Source organism: Lucilia sericata, unplaced genomic scaffold (assembly GCF_015586225.1).
Source record: "Lucilia sericata isolate MDLA Ls3-8-SP2 unplaced genomic scaffold, ASM1558622v1 Contig001104F_arrow, whole genome shotgun sequence".
Lineage (NCBI taxonomy): Eukaryota > Metazoa > Arthropoda > Insecta > Diptera > Calliphoridae > Lucilia > Lucilia sericata.
The window spans coordinates 74,021-97,750 of record NW_023995076.1 but is presented as its reverse complement, the minus strand read 5'-3'; the positions used below and the strand labels follow the sequence as shown (position 1 = coordinate 97,750).

The following is a 23,730-nucleotide window of genomic DNA, read 5'->3' as shown; positions in this document are numbered from 1 at the left end:
TTCAATAAACAATTATGTTATTTCCAAAACGAAAATTATATGTACATACATATATATTTTATAACTTTAAAAAAAATCAAACAATTTCCAAACTGAACACGTTACGTTCTACATTTGCTACAAACTCAAAATGTGTGTAAAATGGCAGAAGATCAAATAAAGAATTTGCAAAAATTGGCGCGAAAACATGCAACTGCGCGCAAAAAATTGCAGAATTTTTCCTTCAAACAGATTTTGTTTGATGTCCCATTTAAAATACATTGGTTTGACGACGTAGGAAACTCTGGTTTGTCAAACAGCAATGTATTTTTCGTATCTCGTGTTTGCTACAAACATAAAGTGTTTGAAGTAAAAGCAGCAAATAGTCAAACATGCACTGACAACTGATAGCCTCCCTCCCAAAAGAATTGCCAACTTTTTATTTATATAATTTTACACCCATTAAAACGAACACTTCCTTTTTCGTTAACAAACCCAGGTTGGCAGCACTAAATTTTTTTAGTCTCGAAGTTGTGAATATATTTTTGTGTAAGGAGCGTAGTAAAATTTTTTAAAAATAACCCTTTTAAAACTTTAGAAAATTTATATAATTTATTTTATTTACAAAAATACATTGTTTTAAACATATTTTTTTAAAATGTTCATCAATTAAGTGCCAATAAAAATGATAAAAGTGCGTTTAAAAGTCACCATATGAAAAAGCAAAGGCAAAAGAAGAAAAAGCAGGAATTTTTGTATTTTCTTTTTGGTTTTTTTTCTCGTTGTCTCTTCATACCAATAGGCAGGCATGTTTTACCACTAAAAAAATTGTATAAAAGTGTTGGTGTAAAATAAAGAAAAATAGTATGAAAAGGTAGAGGAAAAGAAAACGACGAAATATATATTGGAAAACGCAAAAAAATAATACATAGTACATACATACATATATATTTTTTTAAGAAATTCCATAAAATAAAAAAAATTACGAAAGTGTAGAAGTGTAAAGAAACAAAAAATAACAAATTACTATAAGCGAGAGAATAACAAAAACATTGCAAAACGCAAATACACAAACGCACACACATATATTACTGAAAAAAAAACAAATGTTTATTACACAAAAATAAAAGATAAAAATTAAGCAAATACAAATAAAAAAATAAAATAAACAAAATCTGAAAAAAGCAAAAATAAAATATTAAGCAAAAGTGAAGTGTTTGTTGAGATTTAGAGTTAATTTAAACAGAAATACTTAAATTTTGTTTCATTTTGAATTGTTTATGGAAATTTAACACAAAAACGTGTAAACAGCAAAAGGGAATAATGCAACAACAACTTTTGGAGAGCTGTTAATTAAAGGTAAGTGCTAAATGTATTTAAAATTTAAAAAATATATTTAAAATAGGGAGTGTGCTTTCAAAAAAAAAGGCAACATCAGGTGTAATTTTGTGTTTTTTTTATTATCTGTGTTCAATTCACACAACTACTAAGTAGGGAGGTTAATTTAGCTGTTTTTAAGTTTTTTTTAGGCGCTTTTTATCTGTATTTTTTTGAAGTGTGTTTTAATTTAAATTTTTCATCGTTAAAATTATTCCAAAAAAAAAGTTTAAATAAGCATAACTTACAATTTGAAAAAAAAAAAGATTAAACTGAGCTTAATCCGCATCAGAATATCTTCATTTATAAGTTTTTTGAGATATCGTGTCCTAAAGATTAAAAACATCGAAGTCATCTCTGTTTCATCTGAAAGTCCATTTTATCAACTTTAAAATAAGGGAGATATCTGTTATAACTTCCTTCTTCTTTAATATATCTTAACCTAAAGCTTAAAAATCAAAAAATAAATAAAACTGATTCTTTTACATTTTGCCTTTATTTTACGAAAAACTTACAAGTATTAATTTTTCATAGTTTTTTCATGAAAATAATTAATTATTTAAATTATTAAAAATGAATTATTTAAAAATCTCTTGTATTTGCTGTGACATCGCCGGTTGAAGTTTTTGCTGTAAAAAACCCGCAATTTCGAATTCTTTTAAATTAAATGTAGTTTTAATCTATACCACGAAGACATATACATAAATACATACATATAAAATTTCCGTCCGAGATAATGAATATGGAGTTAAGCAGAAATTTCTAGTCGATTTTATCCTACTATCTAGGTTGTTGAAAATAAATAAGGGCAATTTCGTGTCAAGTGACCAAACTCAACAAAATCGATTTGGATGAAATTTGCACCAAGGTTAGTACTATTGAATAGTTGGCGAGACAGAAATTTTCTCAAGAACTGGCGCACTTAGAGGGGGTCAAAATTGGACATTATGGTCATACTGGGTTTTATTCAAATGAGTGTATCTTTTCGCCTCTTGTTCCTAGCATAAATTGTCCCAAGGAGTTCAGATAGCTATTTTTTTATTGACACACAATGAAAAATGAATGTTCGAACAAATTCTTGTTTCTATCCGTATCACCTACTGTGGATTATATGTATGTAAAATGTCAAAAAATTCACCAAAAATTAAATTTTTATTCGTTTGTGTAAAAAATGTAATTAGAAAATGAAATATCAAGGAAAATGTATATACTAACATATAACGTTATTTGTAAGACATTACTAGACTCCTCCTAAGTAATGAATACGGTATGTAGTACTCATTGAAAAGCAAGTTTTTTAAATAACTACAAAACATTACCACACATTTGCTGGGTTGTTTTCAATATACACATACATATGTACATGCATAAAATAAAAATTAAATGTTCAAAGAACAGACCATTAGCCTTGATTTCACACAATATTTGTAAAAAGATTAAAATTTTGAAATTTATAGCCTTACTTAGAAACACTTTGTTCTAAAATATTTTTGAAACTTTTTCTTATTCATAAACCTTTGATAAATGATTATTTATAATAACCTAACAATTATTTCTTCTCTTATTATGTTCCCAAATACGATTATTAACCTTAATTTCCCATTAGAATTAATTTCAGAAATTGTTTTCATTACATTTCTTATTAGCGCTTTATTACTAATAAAACCGATTGGCAACACTTGACAAATGACAAAACGTCCAGAATTATCTTGTTTTTTTTTGTTTTCTTTTTCACAGTTTTCATTTTCGTAACATTTGAAGATGTTGTTGTTGTATTTTTTATTTATAAATAATTTTCTTATTAAAATGTCAACTCACACCTGCAAAACGTTAATAATTAATAAACACATAAAAAATTTCAATTTACATACAACATGTCTACAACAATAAAAATAAATAAGAAAAAAGTATGTAAAGGGGGTTGTTTAGTTTTGTTGCTGATGTTTTTGTTGTATTTATTTTTGGCCCCAGACAAATGTCTGCTGCTGAAGCTGTATATTTTTTTGGTTATTATTATGTTTGTTGTTAACTTTCTTTCTATGGGTAGTTGTTTGTTGTAATAGAACTTGTAATTCTCTTTTTGTTTTTGTTATTATTATCCTTTTTTGCTGTTGCCTTTCTTCTCAGTAAAAACACGACTCCTACATCTTTTTCAGCATCTTTCACTCATTCGTTTAATACAATTTGAAGGACATTTTTCATATTTTTCCTCTTTTTGTTGTAGGAGTTTTTCTTCATTTCATTTTCCTTGTTTATTATACTACATTCTGTTCTGTTTTATTTATCTTGAATTTTCTTTAGGGACGCGCCCATTATTGACAAGAATTGTAGATTTTCTATTTGTTTTTTTTTTATGTAATTGTTGTTGTCTTAGTTGCAGTTATTAAATTAAATAATTGCTAGTTGTTTTAAATATTTAGAAATCTTAAAATATCTTTGTTTATTTAAATGACCTTGATTTTTTGTTAATTATTACCTGCTTCATAATTATATTTCGTTGTACTACTAAACTTAATTGAAATTTAGAAGTGGGTAATTAACAAATTAACTTTGGCCTAATTAGGGCGGAAATAAAGAAAAATAACTTATTTTAGGTTATGAGTAGGTTTTTGTAAGGGAATGCAGTGTATGGCTTGGCTTCCTTATCAAATATTAGTTGGAATTGCATATGTATGTACATATGTACGTATGTATGTATGTATAAATATTTATATTTTGATTCTTTTACACACTAAATAAAATGATAACTATTAGAAGAATAGGTATCTAAAATAAGTTTGAAAGAAATTCAATTCAATTTGGATCCGAAGTTTTATAGTAAGATCATGAATGAAATGGAGATTGCTACCTTTGTTTCTAAACACCTTAATTAAAAGGAGACTTTCTGGTACTCTTTCGTCATTCAAATTGTACTTTTTTGATTTTCCGACTTATTTTACCTAGGTAGATACATCAGGACCCTACAAAGATTTATCATAAACTTTAATGTTTTGAATACTTGTAAATTTTCTTCTTTAAATTTCAACAATTTCTAAAAAATAGTGTAATTATTAAAATAAATGTTTTCTCATGTCATAATTAAATTTCACTTTATTTCACATTCCAAAATATATTTTCCAGTTTTTTTCTTATTATTAATTTGTTTTCCTTTGATTTTTCGCAAAATATTTTGCTTATCATTTCCAATTGCCTTTTGTACCGTGATAATATTCATTCATTTGTGAGTGTGTATGTGAGAGTGTGATAAATTTGAAGTAAGAGTCACCTTCATTTATTTTTATTATTTTGTTTTTATTTTTTTTTTTACCATAAAAGCACACACAAAACACACCTGTTTTTTCAACATCTCACACACAATTCAAAAAAATGCAACAATCAAAAACAAACACAATGACAGGTGATAAATATTTTTATTTTTACTTTTAATTTCATAATGTATAAAAAACCTATAGAGTGTGTGTATGTTTGTTTTGGTTTTACGGCATCCCCTTTAAATTAATAACAAGAAAATCTGATTAGGCAACTCTCTATACATCATTGTCATCATAATACATAACAACAAACAAACCCGCCCTCCCTATAATAAGAATTAAAATAAAACAAAAACAAATTTTGTCATTTTTATAATGATGATGTTGTTATTGTCGTGTGTTTATTGAAACGCCATATTAGAATATTTGCTACTCTACAATATGTTGTTGTTACTTCATGGATTTTATTCTATTTTGCTTTTGTCTGAGATTCATTTGTTGTTATGTTGTTTTTTACAAATACACTCTGCTCTGTGTGTATAAATGTATGTCGCTATGTTTGCTTTTGGTATTTTTGTTGTTTATTATTTTTAGTCGTTTATTCTATCTATTTTTAGTACAAATGTATGAAATGTAGCAGAAAAAAAATGAAACAACTACAACACTGCATGATTATCATCATGCTAAAAGTTGCTGCAAGTAATATAAGAGAGCACAGTAACAGCAACAACATTGCACACAGTAAATGAAAAACTACAAGAAAAACAAAAACAAAATGAATGCATTGCGCTAGCAACTAAAGAATGAATTGAACTTATTGCAGCATAATAATTGTGCTTGCTGCATTCATGCATGCATACTTGTTGTTGTATCCAACAACAACAGCAACAACACCACCACCACCATCCAACCCAATACACCGTCACCATTGCCGTGTAATGCTCAAATTACAAACAAGATTCATGAGGGAATGCGTCACATTTGTACCATAAATATACATGCATTCACACAACCTTAAATATGTAGCAAAAGAACAAAAAAAAGTAGCAGCAAAAAAAGTATTCCATACGACTACTGACTGAAAATTTTAATAATACCGCCGCCACCACCGCTAATACACGTCTCATACAAACCGTTTGTTTTGTTGTTTGGGAAATTGTTTGCTTTTGTTTTTGTATTTATTTTCTGTGTTACATTTTAATATTTAAGGTGTAGTGAGTTGTAAGGTAGATGAGAATGTTTTTCTTTTAATGGTATATTTATTATGTAGTTATTATTTTACATGTACATATATTTTTTAGGATTCTTTTTTATGCTAGACTCGTTATTTTTTTAGTATTTTCCGAATAGTTTTGGAATTTCTAAGTGGCGAAATTCCTTCAATATAAAGTGTTGTTATTTTTGCAATTTTTGCATTTAGTTTTATTTGAGGAGTTGCCAGAGGGTATGAATTTATATGATTGAAAGATGTGGGTGAAGTAAGATTTTTTTTTTATCAAAAATTTTAATGTTTTAAAAATTTTAAATTTTAATGTTTTCCCAGAAATTTCAAACTTTTTAAAAAATTCTTATGTAAATTTTCTGTTTCAAAACCTTTTTCTCAATTTATAATAATTTGCTTTAATGTGTCTTTAAAATATTGCTTGAGCAAGAAATTCTTTTTTGCTATATAAAGTTTATTATGGGATTTCTTTTTAATTTTAATTTCTAAAATACAATTATAACAATCTCAACTTTAACAGTAAAAATGCCAACTGAGCAAAATTATATTCTTTATTAATGCATACAAATTGTAATAAAAAATGATTTTTATACATTAGAAAATTTTATAGGAGAAAACAGACAGACATCTGATTTAAGTTACAACTATAAAATAATCACATCAAGCGAAAGCTCACGTCTAACAATCGAAAGATTATTAAGAAGATTATAAAAGAAAAGATGAAAAAGAAAAAAATAGGAAAAACTGACTAATGTACTGTTAGATTTATCAAAACACTTGCAAAGAACATAAAGCAAGTACATATGGAGACGACAACTGGTCGGACGAATATGATGGTTGATTAAAACTTCTAGATTCCATAATAAAAAAATGAAAAAAATATGGAAATGCTTAGAAAAACCAACTAAACTTTTAATATTTCTTGGTATTAATACTTGATACGTTATAGTTATAGATTACTTTGAAAATTTTCAATTTCTTTAGTTCAAAGAAGGTTTTTTCTTCATTCTCTATGCTAAATTATGAAACAGTCACGTTCATTTAACAGAGATTTCTATAATATCAATTTAGTTTTGCAGTAAGTTATTTTTAGTAACAGTTTTTTTAAGCAAATTATGTTTATGTAATAAAATTAATTTCTTTTGCATTTTTTATTAAAATGACATCATTTGTATGCTGAAATGAAAAAAACGCCTAGACTTGTAATTTATGAGAGATTCGCTATAAAATGTATTTGAAATTGCACACCCACAAGAGTGTTGTTAATTAAATAACAAAATCGCTTAAAAGTTGAAAACGATGGAAGTCTTCACAAACACATTTCTGTTAATCTGGCAACTTCACAGACGATAGACAGCTGATTTACGTGTTAATAATATAACTATCTATCTATCTATCTATCTATCTATCTATCTATCTATCTATCTATCTATCTATCTATCTATCTATCTATCTATCTATCTATCTATCTATCTATCTATTCTATCTATCTATCTATCTATCTATCTATCTATCTATCTATCTATCTATCTATCTATCTATCTATCTATCTATCTATCTATCTATCTATCTATCTATCTATCTATCTATCTATCTATCTATCTATCTATCTATCTATCTATCTATCTATTTATCTATCTATCTATCTATCTATCTATCTATCTATCTATCTATCTATCTATCTATCTATCTATCTATCTATCTATCTTTCTGTCTATCTATCTATCTATCTATCTATCTATCTATCTATCTATCTATCTATCTATCTATCTATCTATCTATCTATCTATCTATCTATCTATCTATCTATCTATCTATCTATCTATATATCTATCTATTTATCTATCTATCTATCTATCTATCTATCTATCTATCTATCTATCTATCTATCTATCTATCTATCTATCTATCTATCTATCTATCTATCTATCTATCTATCTATCTATCTATCTATCTATCTATCTATCCATCTATCTATCGAAAATGAATTCCAAATTCTCTATAATTTTTACCTTAAATCAATTAAACATTTTAATTGAATATCATACTAATACTCTCCTTCTAAACAAAATAACAAATCATTCTCACATACACTCTTTCTGCTTCTAATGATCTCACCATCACCTCAACAAAGAGTGAGCTAGAGAGAAACAATTTCATACTCTTAGCTGTTATTGAAGCTTTTTGTAACATGGGAATTCATTTCAAAACCTGACAACAAGTTTAGTTCAATTTTAAACTTGCTTGTAATAACAACTCTAAAGCGGCAAATTTTACGTTAAAACGCGTCCGCCGTCAAACTCATGTAAAACTAAACAATCATAAAGAAACGAAAAAATAAAACAACAAAGTAAACATGAAACGGGCGGCCCTAGATTAAAACGTAAAAAATACAAAACCAATAAAAAACAAAATAAATTATTAAAAACGTGACATAATAAATAAATTAATATTAATAAATGGCACAAATTTGTTTTTGAAAAAAATTGGAACAAAAAATATTACCACATTTTCATATAACAATAACTGGATTAATAAAAATAACAAAAATTTAACACAATTTTTTGAAGTTCAACTTTAAAGAAAAGAAATTATAATAATAATACAAAAAATATTTCTTAAACAAAATAAAAAAATAATAGTTAAAAATAAAATTTACCCACGTTATTGTGAAAAATGCAATCTTAATAATTTGTGCGTTTATGTGTGTGAAGTTAAATTCGAATTTAACTAGCAGAGACACAAACCACATTTTTTAACATTGCTCTTTTTGCAGCTAACAGAGCACTGTTAAGCATTTAACAGAAAGTACATGAAAAATTAAAAATAAATACTTTGAAATTTTCAGAAAATGAAAATTGAAAATTTCAGAACTTAAAAAAATATGAAAAATAAAAAAAATATTTTTTGAAAAAAATCAATATTTTAATAAAAAAGATTAAAAATTCTCTAAAAAATCAATATTTCAATAAGAAAAATGTTAAAAATTCTCTAAAGGATTGGTGTCCAATTTGGACAAATATGGAAATGCACACGTATACCACTATATAGGAGTAGTAGTCTAAAGGGTCCCTAACAGGATTCTGGTAGTCATATGTCTGGAATAGTTTTGGAAGTTTTTTAAAAAATTTTTGAAAAAATCAATATTTCAATAAGAAAAATGTTAAAATTCTCTAAAGGATTGGTGTCCAATTTGGACAAATATGGAAATGCACACGTATACCACTATATAGGAGTAGTAGCCTAAAGGGTCCTTAACAGGATTCCGGTAGTCATATGTCTGGAATAGTTTTGGAAGTTTTGTAAAAAATTTTTGAAAAAATCAATATTTCAATAAGAAAAATGTTAAAAATTCTCTAAAGGATTGGTGTCCAATTTGGACAAATATGGAAATGCACACGTATACCACTATATAGGAGTAGTAGTCTAAAGGGTCCTTAACAGGATTCCGGGAGTCATATTTCTGGAATAATTTTGGAAGTTTTTTAAAAATTTTTTAAAAATATCAATATATTTAAAGAAGTAATACAAAAAATTCTCTAAAGGATTGGTGTCCAATTTGGACAAATATGGAAATGCACACGTATACCACTATATAGGAGTAGTAGTCTAAAGGGTCCCTAACAGGATTCTGGTAGTCGTATGTCTGGAATAGTTTTGGAAGTTTTTTAAAAAATTTTTGAAAAAATCAATATTTCAATAAGAAAAATGTTAAAAATTCTCTAAAGGATTTGTGTCCAATTTGGACAAATATGGAAATGCACACGTATACCACTATATAGGAGTAGTAGTCTAAAGGGTCTCTAACAGGATTCTGGTAGTCATATGTCTGGAATAGTTTTGGAAGTTTTTTAAAAAATTTTTGAAAAAATCAATATTTCAATAAGAAAAATGTTAAAATTCTCTAAAGGATTGGTGTCCAATTTGGACAAATATGGAAATGCACACGTATGCCACTATATAGGAATAGTAGCCTAAAGGGTCCTTAACAGGATTCCGGTAGTCATATGTCTGGAATAGTTTTGGAAGTTTTTTAAAAAATTTTTGAAAAAATCAATATTTCAATAAGAAAAATGTTAAAATTCTCTAAAGGATTGGTGTCCAATTTGGACAAATATGGAAATGCACACATATACCACTATATAGGAGTAGTAGTCTAAAGGGTCCCTAACAGGATTCTGGTAGTCATATGTCTGGAATAGTTTTGGAAGTTTTTTAAAAAATTTTTGAAAAAATCAATATTTCAATAAGAAAAATGTTAAAATTCTCTAAAAGATTGGTGTCCAATTTGGACAAATATGGAATTGCACACGTATACCACTATATAGGTGTAGTAGCCTAAAGGGTCCCTAACAGGATTCTGGTAGTCATATGTCTGGAATAATTTTGGAAGTTTTTTAAAGAATTTTTGAAAAAATCAATATTTCAATAAGAAAAATGTTAAAATTCTCTAAAGGATTGGTGTCCAATTTGGACAAATATGGAAATGCACACGTATACCACTATATAGGAGTAGTAGCCTAAAGGGTCCTTAACAGGATTCCGGTAGTCATATTTCTGGAATAATTTTGGAAGTTTTTTAAAAAATTTTTAAAAATATCAATATATTTAAAGAAGTAATACAAAAAATTCTCTAAAGGATTGGTGTCCAATTTGGACAAATATGGAAATGCACACGTATACCACTATATAGGAGTAGTAGTCTAAAGGGTCCCTAACAGGATTCTGGTAGTCATATGTCAGGAATAGTTTTGGAAGTTTTTTAAAAAATTTTTGAAAAAATCAATATTTCAATAAGAAAAATGTTAAAAATTCTCTAAAGGATTGGTGTCCAATTTGGACAAATATGGAAATGCACACGTATACCACTATAGGAGTAGTAGTCTAAAGGGTCCCTAACAGGATTCTGGTAGTCATATGTCAGGAATAGTTTTGGAAGTTTTTTAAAAAATTTTTGAAAAAATCAATATTTCAATAAGAAAAATGTTAAAAATTCTCTAAAGGATTGGTGTCCAATTTGGACAAATATGGAAATGCACACGTATACCACTATATAGGAGTAATAGTCCAAAGGGTCCTTAACAGGATTCCGGGAGTCATATTTCTGGAATAATTTTGGAAGTTTTTTAAAAAATTTTTGAAAAAATCAATATTTCAATAAGAAAAATGTTAAAAATTCTCTAAAGGATTGGTGTCCAATTTGGACAAATATGGAAATGCACACGTATACCACTATATAGGAGTAGTAGTCTAAAGGGTCCCTAACAGGATTCTGGTAGTCGTATGTCTGGAATAGTTTTGGAAGTTTTTTAAAAAATTTTTGAAAAAATCAATATTTCAATAAGAAAAATGTTAAAAATTCTCTAAAGGATTTGTGTCCAATTTGGACAAATATGGAAATGCACACGTATACCACTATATAGGAGTAGTAGTCTAAAGGGTCTCTAACAGGATTCTGGTAGTCATATGTCTGGAATAATTTTGGAAGTTTTTTAAAAAATTTTTCAAAAAATCAATATTTCAATAAGAAAAATGTTAAAATTCTCTAAAGGATTGGTGTCCAATTTGGACAAATATGGAAATGCACACGTATACCACTATAAAGGAGTAGTAGCCTAAAGGGTCCTTAACAGGATTCCGGTAGTCATATGTCTGGAATAGTTTTGGAAGTTTTTTAAAAAATTTTTGAAAAAATCAATATTTCAATAAGAAAAATGTTAAAATTCTCTAAAGGATTGGTGTCCAATTTGGACAAATATGGAAATATGGAAATGCACACGTATACCACTATATAGGAGTAGTAGCCTAAAGGGTCCTTAACAGGATTCTGGTAGTCATATGTCTGGAATAGTTTTGGAAGTTTTTAAAAAAATTTTTGAAAAAATCAATATTTCAATAAGAAAAATGTTAAAAATTCTCTAAAGGATTGGTGTCCAATTTGGACAAATATGGAAATGCACACGCATACCACTATATAGGAGTAGTAGCCTAAAGGGTCCCTAACAGGATTCTGGTAGTCATATGTCTGGAATAATTTTGGAAGTTTTTTAAAGAATTTTTGAAAAAATCAATATTTCAATAAGAAAAATGTTAAAATTCTCTAAAGGATTGGTGTCCAATTTGGACAAATATGGAAATGCACACGTATACCACTATATAGGAGTAGTAGCCTAAAGGGTCCTTAACAGGATTCCGGTAGTCATATTTCTGGAATAATTTTGGAAGTTTTTTAAAAAATTTTTAAAAATATCAATATATTTAAAGAAGTAATACAAAAAATTCTCTAAAGGATTGGTGTCCAATTTGGACAAATATGGAAATGCACACGTATACCACTATATAGGAGTAGTAGTCTAAAGGGTCCCTAACAGGATTCTGGTAGTCATATGTCAGGAATAGTTTTGGAAGTTTTTTAAAAAATTTTTGAAAAAATCAATATTTCAATAAGAAAAATGTTAAAAATTCTCTAAAGGATTGGTGTCCAATTTGGACAAATATGGAAATGCACACGTATACCACTATATAGGAGTAATAGTCCAAAGGGTCCTTAACAGGATTCCGGGAGTCATATTTCTGGAATAATTTTGGAAGTTTTTTAAAAAATTTTTGAAAAAATCAATATTTCAATAAGAAAAATGTTAAAAATTCTCTAAAGGATTGGTGTCCAATTTGGACAAATATGGAAATGCACACGTATACCACTATATAGGAGTAGTAGTCTAAAGGGTCCCTAACAGGATTCTGGTAGTCATATTTCTGGAATAATTTTGGAAGTTTTTTAAAAAATTTTTGAAAAAATCAATATTTCAATAAGAAAAATGTTAAAAATTCTCTAAAGGATTGGTGTCCAATTTGGACAAATATGGAAATGCACACGTATACCTCTATATAGGAGTAGTAGTCTAAAGGGTCCCTAACAGGATTCTGGTAGTTATATGTCTGGAATAGTTTTGGAAGTTTTTTAAAAAATTTTTGAAAAAATCAATATTTCAATAAGAAAAATGTTAAAATTCTCTAAAGGATTGGTGTCCAATTTGGACAAATATGGAAATGCACACATATACCACTATATAGGAGTAGTAGTCTAAAGGGTCCCTAACAGGATTCTGGTAGTCATATGTCTGGAATAGTTTTGGAAGTTTTTTAAAAAATTTTTGAAAAAATCAATATTTCAATAAGAAAAATGTTAAAATTCTCTAAAAGATTGGTGTCCAATTTGGACAAATATGGAATTGCACACGTATACCACTATATAGGTGTAGTAGCCTAAAGGGTCCTTAACAGGATTCCGGTAGTCATATTTCTGGAATAATTTTGGAAGTTTTTTAAAAAATTTTTGAAAAAATCAATATTTCAATAAGAAAAATGTTAAAAATTCTCTAAAGGATTGGTGTCCAATTTGGACAAATATGGAAATGCACACGTATACCACTATATAGGAGTAGTAGTCTAAAGGGTCCTTAACAGGATTCCGGGAGTCATATTTCTGGAATAATTTTGGAAGTTTTTTAAAAAATTTTTAAAAATATCAATATATTTAAAGAAGTAATACAAAAAATTCTCTAAAGGATTGGTGTCCAATTTGGACAAATATGGAAATGCACACGTATACCACTATATAGGAGTAGTAGTCTAAAGGGTCCCTAACAGGATTCTGGTAGTCATATTTCTGGAATAATTTTGGAAGTTTTTTAAAAAATTTTTGAAAAAATCAATATTTCAATAAGAAAAATGTTAAAAATTCTCTAAAGGATTGGTGTCCAATTTGGACAAATATGGAAATGCACACGTATACCTCTATATAGGAGTAGTAGTCTAAAGGGTCCCTAACAGGATTCTGGTAGTTATATGTCTGGAATAGTTTTGGAAGTTTTTTAAAAAATTTTTGAAAAAATCAATATTTCAATAAGAAAAATGTTAAAATTCTCTAAAGGATTGGTGTCCAATTTGGACAAATATGGAAATGCACACGTATACCTCTATATAGGAGTAGTAGCCTAAAGGGTCCCTAACAGGATTCTGGTAGTCATATGTCTGGAATAATTTTGGAAGTTTTTTAAAGAATTTTTGAAAAAATCAATATTTCAATAAGAAAAATGTTAAAATTCTCTAAAGGATTGGTGTCCAATTTGGACAAATATGGAAATGCACACGTATACCACTATATAGGAGTAGTAGCCTAAAGGGTCCTTAACAGGATTCCGGTAGTCATATTTCTGGAATAATTTTGGAAGTTTTTTAAAAAATTTTTAAAAATATCAATATATTTAAAGAAGTAATACAAAAAATTCTCTAAAGGATTGGTGTCCAATTTGGACAAATATGGAAATGCACACGTATACCACTATATAGGAGTAGTAGTCTAAAGGGTCCCTAACAGGATTCTGGTAGTCATATGTCAGGAATAGTTTTGGAAGTTTTTTAAAAAATTTTTGAAAAAATCAATATTTCAATAAGAAAAATGTTAAAAATTCTCTAAAGGATTGGTGTCCAATTTGGACAAATATGGAAATGCACACGTATACCACTATATAGGAGTAATAGTCCAAAGGGTCCTTAACAGGATTCCGGGAGTCATATTTCTGGAATAATTTTGGAAGTTTTTTAAAAAATTTTTGAAAAAATCAATATTTCAATAAGAAAAATGTTAAAAATTCTCTAAAGGATTGGTGTCCAATTTGGACAAATATGGAAATGCACACGTATACCACTATATAGGAGTAGTAGTCTAAAGGGTCCCTAACAGGATTCTGGTAGTCATATTTCTGGAATAATTTTGGAAGTTTTTTAAAAAATTTTTGAAAAAATCAATATTTCAATAAGAAAAATGTTAAAAATTCTCTAAAGGATTGGTGCCCAATTTGGACAAATATGGAAATGCACACGTATACCTCTATATAGGAGTAGTAGTCTAAAGGGTCCCTAACAGGATTCTGGTAGTTATATGTCTGGAATAGTTTTGGAAGTTTTTTAAAAAATTTTTGAAAAAATCAATATTTCAATAAGAAAAATGTTAAAATTCTCTAAAGGATTGGTGTCCAATTTGGACAAATATGGAAATGCACACATATACCACTATATAGGAGTAGTAGTCTAAAGGGTCCCTAACAGGATTCTGGTAGTCATATGTCTGGAATAGTTTTGGAAGTTTTTTAAAAAATTTTTGAAAAAATCAATATTTCAATAAGAAAAATGTTAAAATTCTCTAAAAGATTGGTGTCCAATTTGGACAAATATGGAATTGCACACGTATACCACTATATAGGTGTAGTAGCCTAAAGGGTCCTTAACAGGATTCCGGTAGTCATATTTCTGGAATAATTTTGGAAGTTTTTTAAAAAATTTTTGAAAAAATCAATATTTCAATAAGAAAAATGTTAAAAATTCTCTAAAGGATTGGTGTCCAATTTGGACAAATATGGAAATGCACACGTATACCACTATATAGGAGTAGTAGTCTAAAGGGTCCTTAACAGGATTCCGGGAGTCATATTTCTGGAATAATTTTGGAAGTTTTTTAAAAAATTTTTAAAAATATCAATATATTTAAAGAAGTAATACAAAAAATTCTCTAAAGGATTGGTGTCCAATTTGGACAAATATGGAAATGCACACGTATACCACTATATAGGAGTAGTAGTCTAAAGGGTCCCTAACAGGATTCTGGTAGTCATATTTCTGGAATAATTTTGGAAGTTTTTTAAAAAATTTTTGAAAAAATCAATATTTCAATAAGAAAAATGTTAAAAATTCTCTAAAGGATTGGTGTCCAATTTGGACAAATATGGAAATGCACACGTATACCTCTATATAGGAGTAGTAGTCTAAAGGGTCCCTAACAGGATTCTGGTAGTTATATGTCTGGAATAGTTTTGGAAGTTTTTTAAAAAATTTTTGAAAAAATCAATATTTCAATAAGAAAAATGTTAAAATTCTCTAAAGGATTGGTGTCCAATTTGGACAAATATGGAAATGCACACGTATACCTCTATAGGAGTAGTAGCCTAAAGGGTCCCTAACAGGATTCTGGTAGTCATATGTCTGGAATAATTTTGGAAGTTTTTTAAAGAATTTTTGAAAAAATCAATATTTCAATAAGAAAAATGTTAAAATTCTCTAAAGGATTGGTGTCCAATTTGGACAAATATGGAAATGCACACGTATACCACTATATAGGAGTAGTAGCCTAAAGGGTCCTTAACAGGATTCCGGTAGTCATATTTCTGGAATAATTTTGGAAGTTTTTTAAAAAATTTTTAAAAATATCAATATATTTAAAGAAGTAATACAAAAAATTCTCTAAAGGATTGGTGTCCAATTTGGACAAATATGGAAATGCACACGTATACCACTATATAGGAGTAGTAGTCTGAAGGGTCCTTAACAGGATTCCGGTAGTCATATGTCTGGAATAGTTTTGGAAGTTTTTTAAAAAATTTTTGAAAAAATCAATATTTCAATAAGAAAAATGTTAAAAATTCTCTAAAGGATTGGTGTCCAATTTGGACAAATATGGAAATGCACACGTATACCACTATATAGGAGTAGTAGTCTAAAGGGTCCCTAACAGGATTCTAGTAGTCATATGTCTGGAATATAAAAAATTTTTGAAAAAATCAATATTTCAATAAGAAAAATGTTAAAAATTCTCTAAAGGATTGGTGTCCAATTTGGACAAATATGGAAATGCACACGTATACCACTATATAGGAGTAGTAGTCTAAAGGGTCCCTAACAGGATTCTAGTAGTCATATGTCTGGAATTTTTCACAATTTGACTACCAGAATCCTGTTAAGGACCCTTTAGACTACTACTCCTATATAGTGGTATACGTGTGCATTTCCATATTTGTCCAAATTGGACACCAATCCTTTAGAGAATTTTTAACATTTTTCTTATTGAAATATTGATTTTTTCAAAAAATTTTTAAAAAACTTCCAAAACTATTCCAGACATATGACTACCGGAATCCTGTTAAGGACCCTTTGGACTACTACTCCTTTATAGTGGTATACGTGTGCATTTCCATATTTGTCCAAATTGGACACCAATCCTTTAGAGAATTTTAACATTTTTCTTATTGAAATATTGATTTTTTCAAAAATTTTTTAAAAAACTTCCAAAACTATTCCAGACATATGACTACCGGAATCCTGTTAAGGACCCTTCAGACTATTACACCTATATAGTGGTATACGTGTGCATTTCCATATTTGTCCAAATTGGACACCAATCCTTTAGAGATTTTTAACATTTTTCTTATTGAAATATTGATTTTTTCAAAAATTTTTTAAAAAACTTCCAAAACTATTCCAGACATATGACTACCGGAATCCTGTTAAGGACCCTTTAGACTACTACTCCTATATAGTGGCATACGTGTGCATTTCAATATTTGTCCAAATTGGACACCAATCCTTTAGAGAATTTTTAACATTTTTCTTATTGAAATATTGATTTTTTAAAAAACTCCCAAAACTATTCCAGACATATGACTACCGGAATCCTGTTAAGGACCCTTCAGACTACTACACCTATATAGTGGTATACGTGTGCATTTCCATATTTGTCCAAATTGGACACCAATCCTTTAGAGATTTTTAACATTTTTCTTATTGAAATATTGATTTTTTCAAAAATTTTTTAAAAAACTTCCAAAACTACTCCAGACATATGACTACCGGAATCCTGTTAAGGACCCTTTAGGCTACTACACCTATATAGTGGTATACGTGTGCATTTCCATATTTGTCCAAATTGGACACCAATCCTTTAGAGAATTTTAACATTTTTCTTATTGAAATATTGAATTTTTCAAAAATTTTTTAAAAAACTTCCAAAATTATTCCAGAAATATGACTCCCGGAATCCTGTTAAGGACCCTTTGGACTACTACTCCTATATAGTGGTATACGTGTGCATTTCCATATTTGTCCAAATTGGACACCAATCCTTTAGAGAATTTTTAACATTTTTCTTATTGAAATATTGATTTTTTCAAAAATTTTTTAAAAAACTTCCAAAACTATTCAAGACATATGACTACCGGAATCCTGTTAAGGACCCTTTAGGCTACTACTCCTATATAGTGGTATACGTGTGCATTTCCATATTTGTCCAAATTGGACACCAATCCTTTAGAGAATTTTAACATTTTTCTTATTGAAATATTGATTTTTTCAAAAATTTTTTAAAAAACTTCCAAAACTATTCCAGACATATGACTACCAGAATCCTGTTAGGGACCCTTTAGACTACTACTCCTATATAGTGGTATACGTGTGCATTTCCATATTTGTCCAAATTGGACACCAATCCTTTAGAGAATTTTAACATTTTTCTTATTGAAATATTGATTTTTTCAAAAATTTTTTAAAAAACTTCCAAAATAATTCCAGAAATATCACTCCCGGAATCCTGTTAAGGACCCTTTGGACTACTACTCCTATATAGTGGTATACGTGTGCATTTCCATATTTGTCCAAATTGGACACCAATCCTTTAGAGAATTTTTAACATTTTTCTTATTGAAATATTGATTTTTTCAAAAATTTTTTAAAAAACTTCCAGAACTATTCCAGACATATGACTACCGGAATCCTGTTAAGGACCCTTTAGGCTACTACACCTATATAGTGGTATACGTGTGCATTTCCATATTTGTCCAAATTGGACACCAATCCTTTAGAGAATTTTAACATTTTTCTTATTGAAATATTGATTTTTTCAAAAATTTTTTAAAAAACTTCCAAAACTATTCCAGACATATGACTACCAGAATCCTGTTAGGGACCCTTTAGACTACTACTCCTATATAGTGGTATACGTGTGCATTTCCATATTTGTCCAAATTGGACACCAATCCTTTAAAGAATTTTTAACATTTTTCTTATTGAAATATTGATTTTTTCAAAAAATTTTTAAAAAACTTCCAAAACTATTCCAGACATATGACTACCGGAATCCTGTTAAGGACCCTTTAGGCTACTACACCTATATAGTGGTATACGTGTGCATTTCCATATTTGTCCAAATTGGACACCAATCTTTTAGAGAATTTTAACATTTTTCTTATTGAAATATTGATTTTTTCAAAAAATTTTTAAAAAACTTCCAAAACTATTCCAGACATATGACTACCAGAATACTGTTAGGGACCCTTTAGACTACTACTCCTATATAGTGGTATACGTGTGCATTTCCATATTTGTCCAAATTGGACACCAATCCTTTAGAGAATTTTAACATTTTTCTTATTGAAATATTGATTTTTTCAAAAATTTTTTAAAAAACTTCCAAAATTATTCCAGAAATATGACTCCCGGAATCCTGTTAAGGACCCTTTGGACTACTACTCCTATATAGTGGTATACGTGTGCATTTCCATATTTGTCCAAATTGGACACCAATCCTTTAGAGAATTTTTAACATTTTTCTTATTGAAATATTGATTTTTTCAAAAATTTTTTAAAAAACTTCCAAAATTATTCCAGAAATATGACTCCCGGAATCCTGTTAAGGACCCTTTGGACTACTACTCCTATATAGTGGTATACGTGTGCATTTCCATATTTGTCCAAATTGGACACCAATCCTTTAGAGAATTTTTAACATTTTTCTTATTGAAATATTGATTTTTTCAAAAATTTTTTAAAAAACTTCCAAAACTATTCAAGACATATGACTACCGGAATCCTGTTAAGGACCCTTTAGGCTACTACTCCTATATAGTGGTATACGTGTGCATTTCCATATTTGTCCAAATTGGACACCAATCCTTTAGAGAATTTTAACATTTTTCTTATTGAAATATTGATTTTTTCAAAAATTTTTTAAAAAACTTCCAAAACTATTCCAGACATATGACTACCAGAATCCTGTTAGGGACCCTTTAGACTACTACTCCTATATAGTGGTATACGTGTGCATTTCCATATTTGTCCAAATTGGACACCAATCCTTTAGAGAATTTTTTGTATTACTTCTTTAAATATATTGATATTTTTAAAAATTTTTTAAAAAACTTCCAAAATTATTCCAGAAATATGACTACCGGAATCCTGTTAAGGACCCTTTAGGCTACTACTCCTATATAGTGGCATACGTGTGCATTTCCATATTTGTCCAAATTGGACACCAATCCTTTAGAGAATTTTAACATTTTTCTTATTGAAATATTGATTTTTTCAAAAATTTTTTAAAAAACTTCCAAAACTATTCCAGACATATGACTACCAGAATCCTGTTAGGGACCCTTTAGGCTACTACTCCTATATAGTGGTATACGTGTGCATTTCCATATTTGTCCAAATTGGACACCAATCCTTTAGAGAATTTTAACATTTTTCTTATTGAAATATTGATTTTTTCAAAAATTTTTTAAAAAACTTCCAAAACTATTCCAGACATATGACTACCAGAATCCTGTTAGGGACCCTTTAGACTACTACTCCTATATAGTGGTATACGTGTGCATTTCCATATTTGTCCAAATTGGACACCAATCCTTTAGAGAATTTTAACATTTTTCTTATTGAAATATTGATTTTTTCAAAAATTTTTTAAAAAACTTCCAAAACTATTCCAGACATATGACTACCAGAATCCTGTTAGGGACCCTTTAGACTACTACTCCTATATAGTGGTATACGTGTGCATTTCCATATTTGTCCAAATTGGACACCAATCCTTTAGAGAATTTTTTGTATTACTTCTTTAAATATATTGATATTTTTAAAAATTTTTTAAAAAACTTCCAAAATTATTCCAGAAATATGACTCCCGGAATCCTGTTAAGGACCCTTTAGACTACTACTCCTATATAGTGGTATACGTGTGCATTTCCATATTTGTCCAAATTGGACACCAATCCTTTAGAGAATTTTAACATTTTTCTTATTGAAATATTGATTTTTTCAAAAATTTTTTAAAAAACTTCCAAAACTATTCCAGACATATGACTACCAGAATCCTGTTAGGGACCCTTTAGGCTACTACTCCTATATAGTGGTATACGTGTGCATTTCCATATTTGTCCAAATTAGACACCAATCCTTTAGAGAATTTTTAACATTTTTCTTATTGAAATATTGATTTTTTCAATTTTTTTTTAAAAACTTCCAAAACTATTCCAGACATATGACTACCAGAATCCTGTTAAGGACCCTTTAGGCTACTACTCCTATATAGTGGTATACGTGTGCATTTCCACATTTGTCCAAATTGGACACCAATCCTTTAGAGAATTTTAACATTTTTCTTATTGAAATATTGATTTTTTCAAAAATTTTTTAAAAAACTTCCAAAACTATTCCATACATATGACTACCAGAATCCTGTTAGGGACCCTTTAGGCTACTACTCCTATATAGTGGTATACGTGTGCATTTCCATATTTGTCCAAATTGGACACCAAGCCTTTAGAGATTTTAACATTTTTCTTATTGAAATATTGATTTTTTCAAAAATTTTTTAAAAAACTTCCAAAACTATTCCAGACATATGACTACCAGAATCCTGTTAAGGACCCTTTAGACTACTACTCCTATATAGTGGTATACGTGTGCATTTCCATATTTGTCCAAATTGGACACCAATCCTTTAGAGAATTTTTTGTATTACTTCTTTAAATATATTGATATTTTTAAAAATTTTTTAAAAAACTTCCAAAATTATTCCAGAAATATGACTACCGGAATCCTGTTAAGGACCCTTTAGGCTACTATTCCTATATAGTGGCATACGTGTGCATTTCCATATTTGTCCAAATTGGACACCAATCCTTTAGAGAATTTTAACATTTTTCTTATTGAAATATTGATTTTTTCAAAAATTTTTTAAAAAACTTCCAAAACTATTCCAGACATATGACTACCGGAATCCTGTTAGGGACCCTTTAGGCTACTACTCCTATATAGTGGTATACGTGTGCATTTCCATATTTGTCCAAATTGGACACCAATCCTTTAGAGAATTTTAACATTTTTCTTATTGAAATATTGATTTTTTCAAAAATTTTTTAAAAAACTTCCAAAACTATTCCAGACATATGACTACCAGAATCCTGTTAGGGACCCTTTAGACTACTACTCCTATATAGTGGTATACGTGTGCATTTCCATATTTGTCCAAATTGGACACCAATCCTTTAGAGAATTTTTAACATTTTTCTTATTGAAATATTGATTTTTTAGAGAATTTTTAATCTTTTTTATTAAAATATTGATTTTTTTCAAAAAATATTTTTTTTATTTTTCATATTTTTTTAAGTTCTGAAATTTTCAATTTTCATTTTCTGAAAATTTCAAAGTATTTATTTTTAATTTTTCATGTACTTTCTGTTAAATGCTTAACAGTGCTCTGTTAGCTGCAAAAAGAGCAATGTTAAAAAATGTGGTTTGTGTCTCTGCTAGTTAAATTCGAATTTAACTTCACACACATTGTGCGTTTAATAGTAAACAAAACGTTTTGAAAAATAGTTTTTTGTAAAAATGTCTATTTACGCATATTTTCAAAGAAAATAATGCAATAAGTGACATTGAAGTTTTAAAGAAATAAATTAAAAATTAAAATAATGAAACTTTGTGTTTAAATAAACTCTTATAAAAGTTTTGTTAAAAGAAATAAAAAATGCATTAAATGGTTTTTCTTTTTATTATTAAAAATTTTTTTGCCTAGTTTCTTATTTACAATTTTTCTTTGTAAATTTTTACTTTAAACGCGGATTGTGTAAAAAGTTAAGGGATTTTAATATAAAGTTAGATAGATAGATAGATAGATAGATAGATAGATAGATAGATAGATAGATAGATAGATAGATAGATAGATAGATAGATAGATAGATAGATAGATAGATAGATAGATAGATAGATAGATAGATAGATAGATAGATAGATAGATAGATAGATAGATAGATAGATAGATAGATAGATAGATAAATAGATAGATAGATAGATAGATAGATAGATAGATAGATAGATAGATAGATAGATAGATAGATAGATAGATAGATAGATAGATAGATAGATAGATAGATTTGAAAAATTATCGAAAAAAAAAAAGTTTGTTTTTGCTAACTGCAATTATAATATATTTTTAGAAATGATTGCTTTCTTAATTATAAGTAAACAATATTTTGTAAAACAACCCACGTACGTCTAACGATTAGTCATCGTTTAACCGCAAAAAAAAAACGCAAAAATCAACTTATATTCATGTAAAATTGTTGTTTTTGTTTTTTTTTCTCTAGTGACAAAATCCAAACAATGTAATATAATTTTATTTTGAAATGAAAACTTGTCTACGCAAAAACCACAAAACAAGTTTTCACAATTTTTCTTTTTTTTTTAAATTTTTACACAATTGTTTTATTTTTTGTAATAACTAACTGACAAACCACCATATATAAAACAATAAACATACAACAACCGACAACATCATCTTCAACTTCAACATCTTCAATTCAGTAGAGTAGACACTACTGATGACGGGGACATGTTATACAGACCGAAAAAGAAAAAAATATAAACCACGGACAAAAAAAAAAACATGATCAGCAGAGAGAAAAAAAGCAAATTAGAAAGAAAAACCTATTTTTTATTTACCACAATTTTCTTTTTTCCATTTCTATTTTCAACATGTTTACGAAAAGTTTTCTTATCTTTTTTGTGTTTTTTTTTGCTGATGTGAACATTATTTCCATTCAAAGAAAAACGTTTTATTATTTTTTTCACATTATTTTCAGTTTTTTTTTTTTTTTTTTTTTTGTTTTGTTAAGTGAAAGTGGACGTTTTATGAATTAGTTACTTTGTAATGAGGGAAAAAGAAAGAAATTATTTATATTAAAAAGTTTTTTCTCCCAATTTTTCTGTATATTGTTTTTTTATGTTAGAAAATTTGTA

General features: G+C 28.1%; 1 protein-coding gene across 2 annotated transcripts in view; it reads left to right on the top strand.

Moving 5' to 3' along the window:
* Nucleotides 1–489: 489 nt before the first annotated feature.
* The window catches only part of LOC119610008 (tyrosine-protein kinase CSK), a 46,197-nt gene continuing 22,956 nt past the window's right edge, over nucleotides 490–23,730 (top strand). Inside the window, exon 1 of one of the 2 annotated variants that reach the window (XM_037965070.1) lies at nucleotides 490–1,338. The gene's annotated coding sequence lies outside the window, so the exon portion shown is untranslated. Of the gene's footprint in view, nucleotides 1,339–8,062; nucleotides 8,213–23,730 lie in introns of those variants that run through there. The other variant, XM_037965069.1, reaches the window with a different exon arrangement.